This window comes from Vitis vinifera, chromosome 18 (assembly GCF_030704535.1).
Source record: "Vitis vinifera cultivar Pinot Noir 40024 chromosome 18, ASM3070453v1".
Classification (NCBI taxonomy): domain Eukaryota; kingdom Viridiplantae; phylum Streptophyta; class Magnoliopsida; order Vitales; family Vitaceae; genus Vitis; species Vitis vinifera.
This window is the reverse complement of record NC_081822.1, coordinates 15,950,914-15,965,061: the sequence shown is the minus strand read 5'-3', so window position 1 is coordinate 15,965,061 and position 14,148 is coordinate 15,950,914. Positions and strand designations below refer to the sequence as shown.

The 14,148-nt window shown below is 37.9% G+C and overlaps 1 non-coding gene across 1 annotated transcript; it reads left to right on the top strand.

Moving 5' to 3' along the window:
- The first annotated feature begins 201 nt into the window (after positions 1-201).
- LOC132253288 (small nucleolar RNA R71) lies at positions 202-308 on the top strand. The gene has a single exon (XR_009465163.1). It is a non-coding gene; the product is annotated as a small nucleolar RNA R71 (small nucleolar RNA).
- Positions 309-14,148: the final 13,840 nt, after the last annotated feature.

Sequence of the window (14,148 nt, the reverse complement as noted above, 5' to 3'; positions counted from 1 at the left end):
ATATCGTGAACACTGACTATCTTCTTTTGGGCATTTCTATCCGTAGAATTCAAGAAATTGTTGCTAGACATCACTTCTATAATCTGATATCCCCCCTCCAGTCTCTTATTAATAAAAGCTCCTCCTCTTGCTGCATCCACCATGGTTTGAGTATTAGGGTGCAAACTATTGTAGAACGTTTGCACTTGCATCCACATTGGTAAGCCATGGTGTGGGCACTTTCTTAAAAGATCTTTGAACCTCTCCCAAGCTTCATAAAGAGACTCTTGATCTTGCTATAAAAAGTTAGTTATATCATTCCTCATTTTTGTAGATTTTTCCAGTGGGAAGTATTTAGCAAGAAAAACGTTAACCAATCCATCCCATGTAGTGATTGTCCCTGGAGGTAATGAAATTAACCACGCCTTAGCCTTCTTATTTAGATAGAATGGAAACAATCGAAGTCTTATTGCATCATCGGTCACACCATTATGCTTGAAGGTATCACAAATTTCTAAGAAATTTGCAATATGTAGATTAGGATCATCATTGGCTAATCCTCTAAATTGAACCGAAGATTGAATCATTTGAATAATTGTTGGTTTGATCTCAAAATCATTAGCTTGGATGGGTGGCCTTCGAATACTTGAGACACCCACATTAGGAACAAAATAATCCTTGAGTGCCCTATTTGGGGCTCCATTATCACCATGATTCTCATCCCCTATTGTAGGAACCTCATGAATTACTTGTTGCTTGTGTTTTTGATTTAGCTTTTGCAGTGTTTTGTTGATATCTAGGTCGATTGGTACTAAGTCCAAACTCCTTGTACGTCTCATACACTAAGAAAACCTAAAAAGGGAAAAACAATTGAGTAAGAATAATAAGAAAATAAATCAAATATCAAAGAAATAACTGGTATTAATATTAGTAAAAAATAGTCCCCGGCAACGGCACCAAAAACTTGATGTTATGGTTCTCAAGTATATGAATCTTTCAAGTAATATAATTGTACCTAAGTAGGAATATCGAAACCACAAGGACTATGCTACTAATTACTAAAATTTATTAATCCCACTACTATTTGATCAATTGAATTTTTGAAGTTGTAGAAAAAGATAACTTCAATAATTAAAGAAAATAAATTCAAACTCTTATGATTTAAACAATCTAGGACTTTTGATTTCACTACAAACACTTTCATGCAATTGATTGTTTAACCTAATTTCTGTTATGCTTTATTTAGAGATTTAATTCCCTAAGCCAACCAATATTTTCTCTTGAAATATATTAGATTGCTCCTTAAATTACTAAACCAGCATATCTCTATGTGAATTTAAGTCTAAAGGAGTAATTAAGATCTATGGAATTATTATAGATTTAACTATTAATCTCTAATAACATGGTAATGTATCTCTACTATTCATTCATTCCAACGTAATCTATTCTATGGATCTAATTTAGATTCTAACTCTCGTTATCAACCTAAATCATAAATTCAATCAAAACTTGGGCCCTTAAGAATTGAGAGCATTAATTGCATAATAGATACACAAATAAATTTATGCAAAACAGAGAATTAAATTAAACTAATCAAAAACATAAATCATGATTGAGCTACATCTCAGCCCTAGACAAAGGAAATTAGTTCATATTAAGATGAAGAATAAACATCCTGAATTTCAATCATAAAGAAAAAGGAAGAATAAACTAGAAAAATAGAAGGATATCTGCAAATCCCCTTCTTGTTCTCTAAGCTCCTTCTTCTCCCAAGTCTCTAAGATCCCCAAAGTAAACCCTACTTTTGTCTATTTATAGCCCCAGTATCGCAAACTGATGTCCCACCTAATTCGGATCTGAACAGAATGAGATAAGAATGAATAATTTTCAAATTTTAAATATCGGGCTGCGACGCTCAATGCCTCCCGCCGCACCGCTTTAGTCTCGGGTCCTAAGGATTTTTCTGAAATTCCTTTGGGTGCCACGACGGACAAGTTCCTCCCGCGCAACAGTTTTGTCTCGGGTCCCCGACTATGATTTTCCACATGCGTGCGTCACGACACTTAAGTCCTTCCCGCTGCGGCTCTTTCCTCTCAGGTAAGTTATGCAAATTGTCACGTAAGAGGCCGTTGCAACGCTTGAGAGCTTCCGCCATGGCGGTTCTCACATTTTCGCCGAACTTCATATTTTTCTTCCAATTTTGCCTCGTATTGCTCCATTTTCGTACTCTTGGCTATTTAAGACCTAAGACAATAAAAATAATGATTTTTGAGATAAAATTACTCTTAAACTAATGAAATATCAAGTTAAATCATAGAAAATAAGTCACTCTAAATCGACTTATCACACAATTGTGAGTTGTTCATAGCATTTAGAGCCTTGAGCTCACAACCCGAAGTTGTTCATGTTAGCCACAACCCTGAGCTCACGACCCAAAGTCCTTCATGTCATACATTGCCATGAGCTTTTCATAGCATCTAGTGTCTTGAGCTCACAACATGGAGTCTTTTATGTCCACCATAGCCTTGAGCTATTCATAGGATCTAGAGCCCTCAGCACATGACTCAGAGTCGTTCATTTCATCCACGACCCTTAACTATTCATAGCATTTAAAACCATAAGCTCACGATCCAAAGTCATTCATGTCATCTATAGCCCTGTGTTGTTCATAGATTCTAGACACTTGAGCTCACGACCCGGAGTCTGTCATGTCAATCATTTCTCTGAGTTGGTCATAGCATCTAAAGCCCTAAGCTCATGACCTAGAGTTATTCATGTCATCCACGACCTGGAGTCGTTCATATCATCCACAGTCCTCAAATGTTCATAGAATTCAGAGCCACGAGCTCACGACCATGAATCGTTCTTATCATCCACATCCCTAGCTATTCATAGCATCTAAAAGACTAAGTCAACGAGATCCCGAGTCGTTCTAATCATCCAAAACCTTAAGCTTTTCATAACATCTAGAGCCTTATGCTAACAACAAGAGTAGCTGATGTCATTGAGAGTCATGGGCTATTCATAGCATATACAGCCCTGAGCTCACAACCCGGAGAAGTTCTTCTCAACCACGACCTTCAGCTGTTCATAGCATCTAGAGCCCTGAGATCATGACCGCAAGTCTTTCATGTCAACCATAACCTTGAGTTGTTCATAGCATCTAGAGCCCTGAGCTCATGACCCCAAGTTGATCATATCATACACAACCCTGAGTTGTTCATAACATCTTGAATCTTAATCTCATAACCCGGTATCGTTCATGTCAACCATAACCATGAGCTATTAGTAGCTTCGAGAGTCCTTAACTCATGGTCTGGAGTCGTTCATGTCATCCGCAACCCTAAGTTGTTCCTAGCATCTAGAGCCTTGAGCTCATGACCCAGAGTCATTGATGTAAAGTAGAACCTTGAACTGTTCATCGCATCTTCATTCATGTTATCGACAACCCTAATGATTCGTGCCCAGCTGGTGTATGTCCTATTGATTGGTGTTCAATCAACTGGTGTACCTTGATTTCGGTCCTCAGACGGGAGTAATCAACAAAATTTATAAACCTATTTCACCATGTACTAGGATAGCCTTAGCTAGCATAGCATAGTGGCTCTAGGATCGTTCACTAGGATGAGTTTTCAAATTACAACTGATATTAGTTCAAAGCTGAATTGGTGCTTTTTCTTTTCAAGGTTAGCTTTAAAAGAAAACATAAAGATGTTTGAAAAGGTTGGTTTTTAAGTGAAACCAATAATAAAGTAACGGAAATTACTTATAAAGAAAAGTGTTTCTCGAAGTTTTTAGATCACTGGGCTCAGGTTCCTTTTACAAAAAGAGGGTTCAGGTCACTTGAATCTTTTCCTCGCATTGGGGATTTAACATATAGTTATTTCTCGAACCGGTGTGGTATAGATGCTTCCCCTTAATGGATTGAAACACTAATTCCCTGTCACTGAATCATCTTGCAATGGTTCATACCTCTCACCTAGTATTGGCCATTCAAAGTGATCCTTAACCTTGGATTACTCGTTAAAAGCTCGCAAGAGATAACTAATGGATGTCTTCTCAGAGTCCAAAAGCTTACCAAGTGTTGGCTATTCTAGAAAATCCTACCTTTAAACCACTTCCCAAAGGCTCGCAAGTGATAAACTAGTGTAACTCAATGGACGGAGTCCACTTGCCTTACCAAGTGTTGGCCCAAGCGATTTTAAGGCATTTTAAGTGAACTAAAAAGATAAAAACCATTAACGGGTCACACTTTCTCTTCATTAAAAACTGAAACAACAAAACTTCCAATTTTTGCATTCGGAACCTTACCTAGTTTCCTTCACTCCAAGAAACAAAAAGCCTAGCCACTCATCCTCTAGAAAAACATCCTCAGAGTTTGTTTGGCTAGTGAGAAAAATACAATCAAAATGAGTAGGTAAGGCAGAGCAAAGCTCTGTGTATTACTTTATTCAAAACTACACAAAAGTTAGTATCTGAGAAAAATTCCCAAGATATCTTTAAAAGAAAAATTACAATAGATTATATAGAAAGGTTATTCACCCTTCCTTCTTACTTCCTAACTAAGAAATCCTATGATTGGTGGATTACAAGGAGAAAATAGGGATTTAAACAACAAATATCTGAAGAAAAAAAATCTTAAAGAGTCGGTCGCAAATATCTGGGAGTACACGAGTGGATTTCGCAAGTTGAAACATGACTTGTGAAAATTTTGCAAGTTGAAAGTGTCCATTTCGCAAATTGGACTTTGATTTCGCAAGCTGAATTTGTGATTTCGCAGCTTGTGAAATTGTCTTTCAACTTGGTGCGGTTGTCTTCAAATGGCCATAACTTCTTCATTTCAGCTCCGATTTGCACACCGTTTAAAGCATTTGACTTTTGACTTCCTGATCTTCGAAAAAATATATAGTATATATAAAATGGACTCTAGAAAGTGCTTGAAATGTGTCCTACAAATGCTCTCCTCTTGAATTTATTCATGTTAGATTCCTCTCTCTGTTTTTCCTCCTTGCATTCTTGATTTGGCTTTGGCAAAGGACTAAGAAGCTCCAAATCTTGGATTCTTCATGTAAATGAGCTTCCATTTTCTTTGCCATGGATTATACAGAGCTCTCCCTCAATCTTGGATTGCTTTAGTGATAAAAAAGCTATCAAAAACACCAAAACTTAACATAATTTGATCAGAAACGGTTGCAAGGGTCCTTAACATGTCAATTGAGTTAAAAGGTAATAACTACTACTCAAAAGTGTTTGAAAGAGTTAATTAAAAACTATAAAATAGCAATTTTTGAGTAGTAATCACCTAATTTTTTCATACCATCTCGAGCATTGAGCTCACGATATAAAGTTGTTCATTTCATCCACAACCCTGAACTATTCATAGCATCGAGAGCCTTAAGTTCATGAATTAGAATCATTCATATTATCCTCAGCCTTGAACTGTTAATAGAATCCAGAGGCCTAAGCTCATTGGATCTCGAGTTGTTCTTACCATCCACAACCCTATATGGTTCAAAGCTTCTAAAGCCTTGAGCGGACAACCTAGAGTCATTTATGTCATCCACAACCCTAAGCTGTTCATAACATCTAGAGCCCTGAGCTCACGACCCGGAGTCATTCATGTCAACCACAACCCTAAGCTATTCATAGCGACTAGAGTTTTGAGCTCACAACCCAAAGTCATTCATGTCATCCACAACCCTGAGATATTCACAGCATTTAGGGTCATAGGCTCATGACCACGAATCATTCATATCATTCACAACCCTGAGCTGGTTATAGAATTTAAAGGCCTGAGCTTAATGGATTCCGAGTCATTCATATCATCGACAACCCTAAGTTGATCATAGAATCTAGAGCCCTAAGCTCATGACAAAAAGTATCTCATAGGATTTATAGCCTAAGCTCAGGACCTGGAGTCATTATCCATAACCCTTAGTTATTCATACCATCTTGAGCCCTTAGCTCATGACTCGTAGTCGTTCATTTAATCCACAACCCTAAACTTTTCATAACATCTAGAGCCTTGAGTTCATGACCCAAAATTATTCATATTATCCATTGAGTTGTTCATATCATCTATATCCTTAAGCTCACGACTTGGAATCATGCATATCATCCACCGTTGTGAGTTATACATAGTATCTAGAGACCTGAGCTCATGACCTAGTGAAGTTCATGTCATCGATAGCCTGAAACTATTCATAGCATCTATAATCCTGAGCTTATGACCCAAAGATGTTCATGTGAACCACAACCCAAAGTTATTCATAGTATTTAGAGCCTTGTGCTCATGAACCGAAGTCGTTCATATCATCCACAACCCTCAGTTAGTCATAACATCTAAAGTCCTAAACCCACAACCCATAGTTGTTAATGTCAACCACAACCTTGAGTTGTTCATAGCATTTAGAGCCCTGAGCTCATGACATTGAGTTGTTCATGTCAACTACAGCCCTGAGTTGTTCATAACATTTCGAGCTTTGGGCTCAGGACCAAGAGTCGTTCATATGATTTGTAGCCTTCAACTATTCGTATAATCTAAAGGCTTGAACTCATAGGATCCTGATTCTTTCATATCATCCATAACCTTGAGTTGTTCATAACATCTAAAGCCATGAGCTAACGACCCAAAGTAGCTCATGTCATCCAATGGCTTGAGTTGTTCATAGCATCTAGAGCCTTGAGCTTATGACCCATAGTCTTTCATGTCAGCCACAGACCTAAGCTCTTTAGAGCATCTAGAGCCCTCTACTCATGACCCTAAGTCATTCATGTTATCCACATACCGGAGCTATCCATAGAATCTAGAGGCTTGAGCACATGATGTAGAATTGTTCATATCATCTAATGCCTTGAGCTATTTATAGAATCTAGAGGATTGAGCTCACCACTTGAAATTGTTTATATCATACAACCATGAGCTACTCATAACATCTAAAGCCTTGAGTTGACAACCCAAAATAGTTCATATCATCCACAACCCTAATTTGTTTAAAACATCTAGAGCTTTGGGCTCACGACATAAAATCATGCCATTCATCCACAATTCTTAGTTGTTCATAGCATCTTAAGACCAGTGCTCATGACTGATTACTACTCAAAAAGTGCTATTTGATAGCTTGTAATTAACTCTTTTAAACACTTTTGAGTAGTAGTTATCACCTTTTAACCCAATTAACATATTAAGGACCTTTGCAATCATTTCTAATCAAAGTGTGTAAGTTTTGGTGTTTTTGTTAGTAATTTGATCACTAAAGCAATCCGAGATTGAGGAGAGTTCTTTGGAATCCATGGAAAAGCAATGGAAAGCTTAGAAACATGAAGAACCGAAGCTTTAAAGTCCTTTGCCATAAGCAAAGCCGGAATGCAAGGAGGGGAAGCAAAGAAGAACCAGCCATGAAGCATTCTTGATGACAGTCATATCAGCCACTTTTGGAGCACTTCCTGGAGTTCAATTTATGCATGATATATGTCATTTTGAAGCTCAGGAAGTCAACAATCCAATGCTTCAAACAGTGTGCAATTCGGAGTTGAAATGAAGGAGTTACAGCCATTGTAAGTAGATCACTCCAAGCTAAAGGAAATTTTTGCACCGCTGCGAAATCAGCCTTGGGCTGCGAAAATATTGTCCTTTTGCTGCAAAAATTTCGCAGCCATTTTGCACAGTGCAACGGAATTTCTCTTGAAGCTTCCCGATATTTGCGACCGACATTTTGAGATTTTTTGCTTTAGATATTTGATGTCTAAATCCCCAAACTCTCCTTTTAAGCCACCTATCATAGGATTCCTTAGTCTTTAAGCAAGAACAAAGGGTAAATAAACCCATATTTAATGGTTGTAAGTTTCCTCAGAGAGGGGACGGACGAAAAAAGGCTGGTACACAGACGCTTTGTATAGTTTTTGAAAAGAAGTAAAATCGAGAGTTTTTGCTCTGTCTTACCTACTTGTTTTGATTGTTTATATTCATCTATTTTTTCTTACTAGCCAAACAAGCTCTGAAGAAGTTTCCTCAGAGAATGAGTGGCTAGACTTTTAGTTCCTTGGAGCTAAGGTTGCCAGGAAAGGTTCCAAGTGCAAGAATTAGTAGCTTTGTGGTTTCGGCCATTAATGAAGAGAAAGTGTGATCCTTTAATGATTTCTATGTTTTTAGTTAACTTAAAACACCTTCAATTCACTTGAGCCAACACTTGGTAAGGCAAGTGATCTCCGTCCATGGAGATGCACTAGTTTACCTCTTGCGAGCTTTTGGGAGGTGACTTGAAGGTAGGATTTTCTAGAATTGCCAACACTTGGTAAGCTTTTGGACTTCAAGGAGACATCCATTAGTTATCTCTTGCGAGCTTGAGAAGGGAAGTCCAAAGTTAAAGATCACCTTGAATGGCAAATGCTAGGTGAGAGGCACGAGCCATTGCATGTTGCATCAGTGAGAAGGAATTAGAGCTGAAATCCATTTAAAGGATGCATCTGTACAACACCGATTAGAGAATTGACTATATGTGAATTCTCTAATGCGAGGAAATGAACCAAATGACCGGAGCTCTGTTTTTGCATAAGGAACCTCCCTTGTGAACCTAAACCTCCAAGGAATGTTTTTCTTCTTAAGTAATTTCCACTACTTTCTTTTTAGTTAGCTTGAAACAAAACCTTTTTTCAACCAAAGTTTGTGTTTTCTTTCTTAAGCTAACCTTGAAATGAAAAAGTACCAATTTAACTTTGAATTGGTATCAGTTGTGAGTTGAAAACCCTTCCCAGTGAACGATCCTAGAGCCACTATGCTATACTAGCTAAAGCTATCCTAATGCATGGTGATATAGGTTATAAATTTTGTTGATTACTCCCTCAATCAAGGAGCACCAACTGGACATGAATTAGCTGAGACACCAATTGGACACGAATCAATGACGTAAAGTAGTTCATCTCACCTGCAATGCAAAGTTGTGCATAGCATTTAGAGCCATGAGCTCATGACCATGAATCGTTCATATCACCCTCAACCCGAGTTCTTTATAGCTTATAGAGGCCTGAGTTCACGAGATCCCAAGTTGTTCATATCATCCACAACTTTAAGTTATTCATAACATTTAGAGCTCTAAGCTCATGAACCAAAGTCGTTCATTTCATCCATAGCCTTGTGATATTCATAGCATCTAGAGCCTTTTATTCACAACCCAAAATCGTTCATATCATCCACAACCCTAAGCACTTCATAGCATCTAGATCCTTGAGCTCACGACATAGACTCATGTATATCGTCCACAACCCTGTGTTGTTCATAACATTTAGAGCCCTAAGCTCATGACCCAAAGTCATTCATGTCATCCACAGCCTTGACCAGTTCATAGCATTTAAAGCCTTGAGTTCACGACCTGGAGTAGCTCATATCATCCACACCCTTGAGTTGTTCATAGCATCTAGAGTTGTGAGCCCACGACCTGGAGTCCTTCATGTCATCCACAACCTTAAGAAATTCATAGCATCTAAAGCCTTGAGTTCACAACCTAGAGTAGCTCATATAATCCACTACCTTGAGCTTTTCATAGCATCTAAAGTTGTGAGCTCACGACTTAGAGTCATTCATGTCAACCACAACCCTAAGTTGCTCATAGTATTTAGAGGCCTAAGCTCACAACCTAGAGTGGTTCATGTCATCTACACCCTTGAGCTATTCATAACATCTAGAATGTTGAGCTCATGATCGAGAGTTGTTCATGTCAACCACAATCCTGAGTTATTCATAGCATTTAGAGCCATGAGCTCACTACCCAGAGTCGTTCATGTCATCCATAGCCTTTTGTTGTTCATAGAATTTAGAGCCATGGCTAATGACCAAGAATCAATCATATCATCTATAGCCCTAAGTTATTCATAGCTGATTGCGTGCCTAGCTGGTGTACCTTGAGTTTGGTCCTCAGACAGGAGTAATCAACAAAATTTATAACCTATATCATCATGCACTAGGATAGCCTTAGCTAATATAGCATAGTGGCTCTAGGATCATTCACTAGGAAGGGTTTTCAAGTTACAACTGATACCAATTCAAAGTTGAATTGGTGGTTTTTCATTTCAAGGTTAGCTTAAGAAGAAAACATAAACTTTGGTTGAAAAAGGATTTGTTTTAAGCTAACTAAAAAGAAAGTAATGGGAATTACTTATGAAGAAAAGCGCTCCTTGGAGTTTTAGGTTCACCGGGGTCAGGCTCCTCATGTAAAAACAGAGCTATAGTCACTTGAATCTTTTCCTCGCATTAGAGACTTAATGATTACTACTCAAAAAGTGCTATTTGATAGCTTGTAATTAACTCTTTTAAACACTTTTGAGTAGTAGTTATCACCTTTTAACCCAATTAACATATTAAGGACCTTTGCAATAATTTCTAATCAAATTGTGTAAGTTTTGGTGTTTTTGTTAGTAATTTGATCACCAAAGCAATCCAAGATTGAGGAGAGTTCTTTGGAATCCATGGAAAAGCAATGGAAAGCTCAGAAACATGAAGAACCAAAGCTCTGAAGCTTTAAAGTCCTTTGCCATAAGCAAATCCGGAATGCAAGGAGGGGAAGCAAAGAGAAATATGCCATGAAGCATTCTAGATAACAGTCACTGTCAGCCACTTTTGGAGCACTTCCTACAGTTCAATTTATGCATACTATATTTCATTTCAAAGCTCGGGAAGTTATAAATCCAATGCTTCAAACGGTATGCAATTTGGAGTTGAAATGAAGGAGTTACAGCCATTGGAAGCCGATCACTCCAAGCTGAAGGCAAATTTCGCACGACTGCGAAATCAGCCTTGGGATGCAAAATGGTGTCCTTTTTGCTGTGAAATTTCACAGCCCTCTTGCACTCCTGCGAAATTCTCCTGAAGCTTCCCGATATCTGTGACCGACATTTTGAGATATTTTGCTTTAGATATTTGATGTCTAAATCCCCAAATTCTCCTTGTAATCCACCTATCATAGGATTCCTTAGTCTTTAAGCAAGAACAAAGGGCAAGTAACCTCATATTTAATGCTTGTAAGTTTCCATTAAGAAAGACGGAAGCTTGCTCACAGACAACTTTTGTATAATTTTGAAAGAAGTAAAATTCAGGGCTTTTGCTCTGCCTTACCTATTGTTTTGATTGTATATATTTATTTAATTTTTCTTACTAGCCAAACAAACTCTGAGGAAGATTCCTCAGAGAATGAGTGGCTAGGCTTTTAGTTCCTTGGAGCTAAGGTTGCCGGGAGAGGTTCCAACTACAAGAATTGGTAGTTTTGTTGTTTAAGCCATTAATGAAGAGAAAGTGTGACCCATTAATGATTTCTATGTTTTTAGTTAACTTAAAACACCTTCAATTCACCTGAGCCAACACTTGGTAAGGCAAGTGATCTCCGTCCATGGAGATGCACTAGCTTACCTCTTGCGAGCTTTTGGGAGGTGACTTGAAGGTAGGATTTTCTAGAATTGCCAACACTTGGTAAGCTTTTGGACTCCAAAGAGGCATCCATTAGTTATCTCTTGCGAGCTTGAGAAGGGAAGTCCAAGGTTAATGATCAGCTTGAATGGCAAATGCTAGGTGAGAGGCACGAGCCATTGCAAGTTGCATCAGTGAGAGGGAATTAGTGCTGAAATCCATTAAAGGGAAGCATCTGTACAGCACTGGTTAGAGAATTGACTATATGTTAATTCTCTAATGCGAGAAAATGAACCAAGTGACCGGAGCTTTGTTTTTGCATAAGGAACCTTCCCTGTGAACCTAAACCTCCAAGGAATGTTTTTCTTCATAAGTAATTTTCATTACTTTCTTTTTAGTTAGCTTAAAACAAAACCTTTTTTTTTACAAAGTTTGTGTTTTCTTTCTTAAGCTAACCTTGAAATGAAAAAGCACCAATTTAACTATGAATTGGTATCAGTTGTGAGTTGAAAACCCATCCCTGTGAACGATCCTAGAGCCACTATGCTATACTAGCCAAAGCTATCCCGATGCATGGTGATATAGGTTATAAATTTTGTTGATTACTCCCTCAATCAAGGAACACCAGCTGGACATGAATCAACTGAGACACCAATTGGGAAACATGAATCACTTAACATATAGTTAATTCTCTAACCGGTGTTGTACAGATGCTTCCCTTTAATGGATTTCAACACTAATTCTCTCTCACTGATGCAACTTGCAATGGCTTGTGCCTCTCACCTAGCATTTGCCATTCAAGGTGATCATTAACCTTGGACTTCTCTTCTCAAGCTTGCAAGAGATAACTAATGGATGTCTCCTTAGAGTCCAAAAGCTTACCAAGTGTTGGCAATTCTAGAAAATCCTACCTTCAAGTCACTTCCCAAAGGCTCGCAAGAGATAAACTAGTGCATCTCCATGGACGGAGATCACTTGCCTTACCAAGTGTTGGCCCAGGCAAATTGAAGGCGTTTTTAGTTAACAAAAAACATTGAAATCATTACCGGGTCACACTTTCTCTTCATTAACAGCTGAAACAACAAAACTACCAATTCTTGCATTCGGGGCCTTACCCGGCTACCTTAGCTCCAAGGAACTAAAAGTCTAGCCAACCATTCTCTAAGGAAACATCCTTAGAGCTTGTTTGGCTAGTAAGAAAAAATAAATACAATACAATCAAATTGAGTAGGTAAGGCAGAGCAAAGCTCTGTATTTTACTTCCTTCAAAACTATACAAAAGTTGTCTCTTAGAACAAGCTCCCGAGATCTCCGTGTAATGAAAATTACAAAACAATATATAAAAGGTTATTCACCCTTTGTTCTTGCTTAATAACTAAGGAATCCTATGATTGGTGGGTTACAAGGAGAAAATGGGGATTTAGACATCAAATATCTGAAGAAAAAGATCTAAAAATATTGGTCGCAAATATCTGGAAGCACTCAGGAGGATTTCGCAGCCGTGCAAGATGGCTGCAAAATTTCACAAGCTGAAGGACACCATTTCACAGCCAAAGGCTGATTTCGTAGCCAAAGGCTGATTTCACAGCCAAAGGCTGATTTCGGAGCCAAAGGCTGATTTCACAGCCAAAGGCTGATTTCGCAGCCTGCGAAATTGGCCTTCAGCTTGGTGTGACCGGCTTCCAATGGCTCTAACTTCTTCATTTCAACTCCGAATCGTGTACCATTTGAGGCATTGGATTTCTAACTTCTTGAGCTTCGAAAGGACATATAGCATGCATAAATTGAGCTCCAAGAAGTGCTCCAAAAGTGTTCAACAGTTTCTATCCTCTTTTATTCTTCATGTTATATTTCTCTCTTTGCTTTCCCTCCTTGTATTCATGATTTGCATATGGAAAAGGACTATAAAGCTTTAAAGCTTTGGTTCTTCATGTTAATGAGCTTCCAATTGCTTTGCCATGGATTCCATAGAACTCTCCTCAATCTTGGATTGCTTTGGTGATCAAATTACTATCAAAAGCACCAAAACTTACACAATTTGATTAGAAATGATTGCAAAGGTACTTAATATGCTAATTGAGTTAAAAGGTAATAAATACTACTCAAAAGTGTTTAAAAGAGTTAATTACAACCTACAAAATAACACTTTTTGAGTAGTAATCACTCCCCCCAACCGACATATTGCTAGTCCCTTAGCAATGAAGGAGAGAAAAAGTAAACTAAATAGTATTATACTTTACAAAATCATGCTGATCACTTCAAAAAATTTTAAGTGGCATGATGATCAAGCTCTCACATGGAACATTAAAGATATAAAACTCAAATTTCAACAAGAGTTATCAAATACTTTACCTAATCACAATTCATAAAGAGAAGGCATTATGCAAAATGAAGCTTTAAAATCTTTTCCACTTCCAAAGGACCAAACCTTACTCTTCCACTAAAATCTAAGTGTTACTTGATAGTTTCTAAATATAGTATGATGAACTAATCTATCCCCCCAACCTAGTTCTTTTTCAATACTTAGCAAACTGACCAAATTCAATAGGCTAAGAACGCACCCTTTTGTTTCACACTTCTTTATTTTCTTGTAGGAGTACAAGGCTTAAGGGTATTCTTTTCTAAATTGTCCAAGTAACGGGGGTCCATCGATGACTCACAACCAATTAAGGTTTAGGGCACCAAGCTTTAAGGATCATTCAACCACTAACTCCTCGGATTTTACCCTGGACTTTTGAGAATGAATTTCAATACCCAAGCACCTACAATATGTT